The sequence below is a fragment of the Myotis daubentonii genome, chromosome 14 (genome assembly GCF_963259705.1).
Source record: "Myotis daubentonii chromosome 14, mMyoDau2.1, whole genome shotgun sequence".
Taxonomy (NCBI): Eukaryota; Metazoa; Chordata; class Mammalia; order Chiroptera; family Vespertilionidae; genus Myotis; species Myotis daubentonii.
The window spans coordinates 8086942-8093785 of NC_081853.1; positions in this window are offsets into that span (position 1 = coordinate 8086942).

Below are 6844 nucleotides of genomic sequence, written 5' to 3' on the forward strand. Positions count from 1 at the left end.
CTCACAGCACCAGGGAGACAGGTGCAGTCACCCCCAGTGTACAGCCTGAAGCCCATGGAGGCCCTCTCTCCAGGGTCATGGTCAGAGAGCTGGGAAGCTGTGACTGTTTCAGAGTCAATGTTGAATTCTTCCTGAGCCACATCTAAAGACATCCACTTTGCCTATTTTCCTCCAGCTTCTGTCCAAAGGGAATCTGGTGGAAAAGGCGGCTTTTTCTGTTCTTCAGATAGAGACCTTAGATAAGAAATTTGCCTACAAATCCCACCAAGTCCATTGGTGAGCCCACCTTGCTCATCTCTCACACACTCCTCAGCCCTGCAATTTGGCTTCCACATGGACCCCCTGGGACCCTGAGCCCACAAAAGCTGCCTGTCCTCATAGGCCCAATGCACCGTCCCTGCGGCCTTCCCTGCCCTTCCCCAGCACGGAGCACCGCCCACCGCCCCTCCACCCTGCCCGTTCCTTTGCCATTTCCTCCCTCCTCCTCTGCCCTGTACCCTCAACATCCTTCCCCCACATTGTGGTCTGTCCCCATGTACCTTAGACACGCAGGCTCCCCGTGTTACAGAAAAAACCGGACCAGAACCAAACAACGCTCTGAGAGTTTGGAGTTACACTTTATTCACTGCGGCGGGCTCAGGGAAATGAATCCAAATCTAAGCAAAGCTACAAGCAGAACTTCCCTTTTTATAGAAGAGCCAGCTCTTTGTGTGCTTGCTGGCGGCGGCCTTGAAAACAATACAGTTCTATCCAATTAAAAAATGCACCTGGCATGGCATTGGATGTATCTAGTCTCTGGCCTACAAAGTCAGAGAGCTAAGTTTATCTCCCTCACTATTCAAGCAGGCTAGAAAGCAAAGTTACTTTTTCAGAATAAGAGGCCGTCCAAAGAATAGCAGAGAATTCCAAACAGTAGTTTTACAGAATAGGGGTTTTCCTTCACACCCGGAGAACCATCTTGTGCATTCTCTTCTAGTTTGGGGATTTTATCTATTTCCGTGGCTTAGATCAGAGGTTCCTAAAGTGGCTGCATATGAGGATCACCTGTAGGAGCTGTAAAACATCCCCGCACCCAGAGTGCGGCAGATTCTAATTAAAAAGCACATCTGACATTAGTGTTTGTTTGTTAAGTTTGTTTGTTTAAGTAATCCCAAACTGCAGCCAAGTACGCGAACCAGAGGTGTGAAACTTCTGTGTGATACTTGGGTGCGTACTGTTAGCTGAGCCCTCTCCCGTCAACGTGAGACATGTCCCATGGACACCGCAAATCCAGCTCCTCCAAAGAGCAGGGCTGACAGATGTAGCAAGTCAAGATACAGAAAGCTCCACTGCATTTGCATTTTAGATAAATGACAAATAACGTTTTAGCAAGGGTATGATCCAAGGATTGTATGGGACATAGTTTCCTAAAAAAATGGTTTGTTGTTCATCTGAAAGCAAAGATGACCGGCCTCCTGCCTTTTACCTGGCGACCCTGCAGAAGACAAAGCGCAGTTCTCTGAGTTGCCCCTCTGCCTGCGTGTTCCTTCGCTCCGGGAAGAGCTTTGCCACCTTCCCGTGGGCCGGCGCCAGGCCTCAGAGCTGTCTTTGGCCCAGGTCTTTCTCTTCCAGGCCCACATCCAATCCCCAGCTCTTTTGACGTGTCCTCTGCAATTCTGAAATGCTCCTCAAATCTTTCCTTCTCACCTCTTTGCTGACACTTCTGCCTCAAATCTGCTCTCGCCATTTTGGAGAAATGATAGGTGGCTGTTGTTCGAAGCTGCTAAGTTTTGCAGTGTTTTTTATATTTCTTCCTAGCCATAGGTAGACAGAGTAGATAGGCTATCAAATATTTTTTTCTACTGGAATTACAAGTGCTTAAGTTCCTAACATAAAACTTAAAAGGAAAAGATATTATAGTTCTGTCTCTCTGCATTACTGTAGATTTAAACAGTGTCAGAGGCTATATTCCAAATGATTGTCTCAATAAGGGTTGTATAATATACGTAGAAGCCACTCTACAGGTGGCTTGGCTGTCATCTGAAAGAGATTAACCCTACCGAGCAGAGCTTGGCAAACTAGTTCCACGGGCCGAATCCCACCTGGGGCCAGTTGGGGAAGGAAGGTTTTACTGGATCACAGTCACGCTCCTTTGTTTACATATTATGGTTGCTTTGCCACAACGGTGGGGTTGTATAATTCTGACAGAGACTATAAGGCCGGCCATGTCTACAATCAATACTACCTGGCCCTTTATAAGAAAAGGTTTGCCAATCCCAGCTTTAGGAAACCTAAAATGAAGGTTCCATGTGCTGACAGTTGGAAGAGATGTACCATATGGACGAAGAAGGCAAGGGCAGAGGGAACAGCAATTTCAAAGAAGAAGCAGAAACCTGACGTTGCAGAGGTAGATGCTCCAAATGGCAGCCACCCACCTGGGGCTCAAATGCTTTTCAGGGCCACACGCTCCGGAGAGGAACCACAAGGGGTTACTTAATTAACGGCCAATCGCAATGTCTCCACTCAGCACCAGGGAGCCTCGGTTCCTCTAAATATACACGTCGCCCTGAAACTCCTTGGAAAATCACTCTTCTCTGTAGTCAACATCTCCGAGTCTGAAATCCTTCCCTCTGGAGTGCAACTTTGTTGGAATGTAACAAACCATAGAGAAAAATATTGTAAAGAGATTGGATCCAATTAACTCTGCCACTTATTTACTGTCTAATAATAAATAGGAGAGTCATGAAGATTAACCAAGGTTTTTACTGACGATGGATCCGAGATACTCAAATACTTCCTATCAACTATCCCATGTTAGTGTGAAAATAAGGGGGACAAAAAGCTATGGGTAAATGACATGGGTAAAATTTTCTTCCCAGAGTTGTTTTAGTTGAAATGCGTGAGGGAAACGCATAATTTAAGGGAATAGTTTATAAGTTTTTGTAAAGTAAATAATTCTATACTGTGATTGTCCAGGTGTGTCTGCGCCCTCCCCGCATCTTCTTGCTGCATTGATTGAACTCTTGCTACGAGCCAAGCATTGTGCAAACCCCCCACCTGAATGCTAGAGAAACATGTTAAAGTCAGCGCATCCAACTCGGTGCTCTTGGTTCCTCCACCCCAATCTGCCTCTTCCCAGCCTTTCCCAGCCCAGCCCACCCAGGTGTTCACACCTCACACTTGAACTTCTTTGGCTTCTATTCCCCTTATTTCTCCTACCTGATATATCATCAATTTCTGTCAGTCCTTCCATCACAACACAACCTGAATCTGACAGCTCCTGCACATCCCCACACCACACGTCATCTTCAGCGCTAGCATCTCTCCTGAGAGGCCTGAGCATCTACCACGGGTTCTACCCTCCGGGGTCAGTTCTCCCACAGCAGCCAGAGTGATCTTTACAAGATGAAAAGCAGGTCAAATCGTTTTCCTGCTCAAAGCTGCCAATAGCTTCTCTTGGCTCTCAGATTCTAACCCTCTTCCCACCATGGCTTAGGCCCTGCGCCATCTAGTCCCTTAGTGCTTCTCTGACTTCCCCTTCGACCCCTTTCTTCTTTCCTGACTTCGGCTGTCTAGCTATGGAGGCTTCTTCCTGTTCTTTCAAACCCCCGGCTCATTTCCACCCCTTAGGTGCCTTTGCACTTGCCCTGCCTCCACCCGGGAGGCTTGACCCTTGAACAACCGCATTGCTCTCCTCCCTCTTCTCCAGTGGCTCTCTGGGGGCAGTTTTGCCCAGCTGAGGTGGCTCAGTGGATTGAGCATCATCCCCTGGACCCAAAGGTCCCCGGTTTGATTCTTGGTCAGGGCACATGCCTGGGTTGCGGGCTTGATCCCCAGTAGGGGGCGTGCAAGAGGCAGCCGATCAATGATTCTCTTTCATCATTGATGTTCTATCTCTCTCTCCCTCTCCCTTCCTCTCTGAAATCAATAAAAATATATTTAATAAAAGGGGGCGGGGAGTTCTGCCCCTCAGAGGACATTTGGCAAGTGTCTGGAGACGCAGTTGATTGTCACTCTGAGGAAGGGTCCTACAGACATCGAGTGGAAGAAGCAGGTAAACACCCTGGATCACCCAGGTCAGCCCCTGGGACAAGGACTGATCGGCCCGAGTGTCAGCAGAACCAATGATGAGAAACGGTCCTACTCAGGTCTCTGCTTAATTGTTTTCTCTTCAGAGAAAACCTTTGACAGTCTTTAGGAAACAGCTCTCCCCGTCTCCTAACCCCACACATTCCTTATTCTCTTATCCAGCTTAGCACTGCCTGGAATTAGAGTGGATATTTATGCTTTTCGTCTCTCACCCCACTTAAATGTAAGCTTTCTGAGAGCAGGAGCTTCATCTGGGTCACCACCAGTTCTTCAGTGTCTGGGCCACTGCCTGGCACATAGTAGGCCTGCAATTGATGTTGATAGAACTCTGAGGTCTGGATAGGTTAAAGAACTTGCCAACCATCACATGTGGCTAGTAAGAGGCAAAGCCACCCATGTGTCCACCAGCCCCTTTAAACACTGCACAGACACATACAGTCCAAGGAACAGCTTTGTGCTGGTTATGTAAATGCGGGTTGAAGGCCCCTTTCTCAGCTTTCCCCTTCCAATTTTTCACATCCTCCCCACGCCTTATTTCAAGTCTTTCTTGTGTAGAAATTCTAGATCCATTTAAACCCAGGTCCTCTGACCCCTTGACAAATGCATATTTCTTCTTCCTTTCTGACTTCCCTTCCCGATCAAAAGCTGGCTCATCCGAGGGAGGTGGGAATGCCAGGCAGCCAGGCAGCCAGGAGCCAGCTCGCACTCTGGCTGTCAGGCTGTCAGCAAACCCCACTGTCTGTGTTTGATTAATTGCTGGCTTAACCTGGAGTTCTCTATAGCTTTTCCCTCCCAGACAAGATTATGTCTCCTTTAGCACCAACTGGGCAATAATAGAGGAAGGCTTGAAACGATTATCCTAATTTAAAGACAGTATGAATTTCTGGCACTCTTTTATGAACAGAAAATAGTGAGTGTCCTCTGTTCTTGGAAAAGCATGACAGTTCTCCAAAGAGGACACACAGAGGCCAATAGACATGTGACAAGATGATCAATGTCACTGATCGTTAGAGAAATGCAAATTAAAACCACAATGAGATACCACCTCACACCTGTCAGCATGGCCACCGTCATCAAATCAACAAGCTTTCCCCCTGAAATGCTCCTATTGAATGAGTCTAAGGTGCCTTTGTAACATGTGCACTAATGTGGGCCCATCAGCCTGGTGGCCTTGTGTGTGCTGACTCACTTGATTGACCAGGTTTCTCATCTGATTCTCTGAGTGCTCTGGTCCTGCTGGTGGGTGAATTCTCTCAGCCCAGCCTTCAGCTGGACACCTGAGGAAGAGCAGCTACAGCTGACTTCGAAAAACAACAGCCCCCACATTTGTATTGAATTCTAAAGCTCTGCGAAGTGATGTTGAGAAAATGTTGCTACCCATAGCCCGAGAGGTGGGTATGATAATTTTGTGCTCATTTTACAGATGAGGAAATGGAGACCTAGAAGCAGTTTGCCCAAAGTTTGGTGGGTGGAGGATTAAAGCCGGATTCCTCACCCCCACCGGCCTCCGCGCTGTGGTCTGAGGGGTGCCCGTTGTCAGAGCCTCTGAACAGCCTGACACCCTGCTGCTGGTGAGCCTATTAAAGCAGCGCCGCACAGCGTGTGCTGGAGAGTGTCACCAGGCAAATCCCTTCAAATCAGGGTAGTTTTCTCTGGCTCTCTTCCAACGTAGTCAGTAATGGCTTTTCAACAGAGGACCAGAATGCCTTTTAGCAGAGTATGAATGGATAATAATGATTGTGACGGTGGGAATAATAGCAGCTAATATTTATTTAGGTCTTACAAAGGCCCTGGGTAAGTGCTTAGTGGAGGTGATCTTATTTTACCCTTATTTAATGAACTTCATAATAATGCTATGCAGAACTTGGTGTGTCTATCCCCTTGTGACAAATGAGGAAACTGGGGTAGAAAGGTACGGAAACATGTGTGCAAAAGCCAGGATGGGAACTTAGCTTTATCTGATTCCAGAGCCCATACACCTAACAATGTTATACTGCTCTTGAAATAACAGCTTAAACTTTCCTTGGGAAAACACATTTAGCAAAAGTTTTCTGTGTGTCTGCTAGATGCTCAGTACTCTATCAGGTGCTGGACAGATGTCACCATTGACTGGAGAACAATGAATTTGTGGGGAAGACAAACAGAGAAGCAGGTCAGTCCAACTCTACTAATGGTGTGTTATAGTAGACAAAGCACACAGCATGGCAAGGACTTAGAAGAGGGAACAAGTAACTGTTTCTGAGAATGTCAGGGACAATATCCTAGAGACAACTGAGAATGAGAAGTTTATGTGGAGGAGAAGCAAAATGTATTCCAAGGAGGAACAATAGCATGCATAAAGGCATTACATGGCATATCTTTGGAAATATTGGTGTGTGTGTGTGTGTGTGTGTGTGTGTGTGTGTGTAAAGAATAGGGAAGGAAGAGGAAAGGAAAATAAAATGGAGAAAAATTATCTGAGGCAAGACAAAGAATGACAGTATATGCCAATCTAGAAAGCTGGACTGAAGAAATAGGGCACAACAATGTTTGGGGCAAGGGTGTGCGAGGACAAGATACAATTGTTGGGAGATCACTCTGCTGACTGGAAGATGGAAAGCAGAGGGGAGTGATGTTAGAGAGCCTGGTCAACAGGCTATTGTCAAAGTCCAGCAAAAAATGATGTGGGCCAGATCTGAGATGGTGGGAATTAGGGTGCAAAGGAAAGAGGATTGAGTTTGTTGGTATGGAAGTTGGGTGGGGGAGGAGAAGAAACTGAAGTGAGAATCATGCGTCA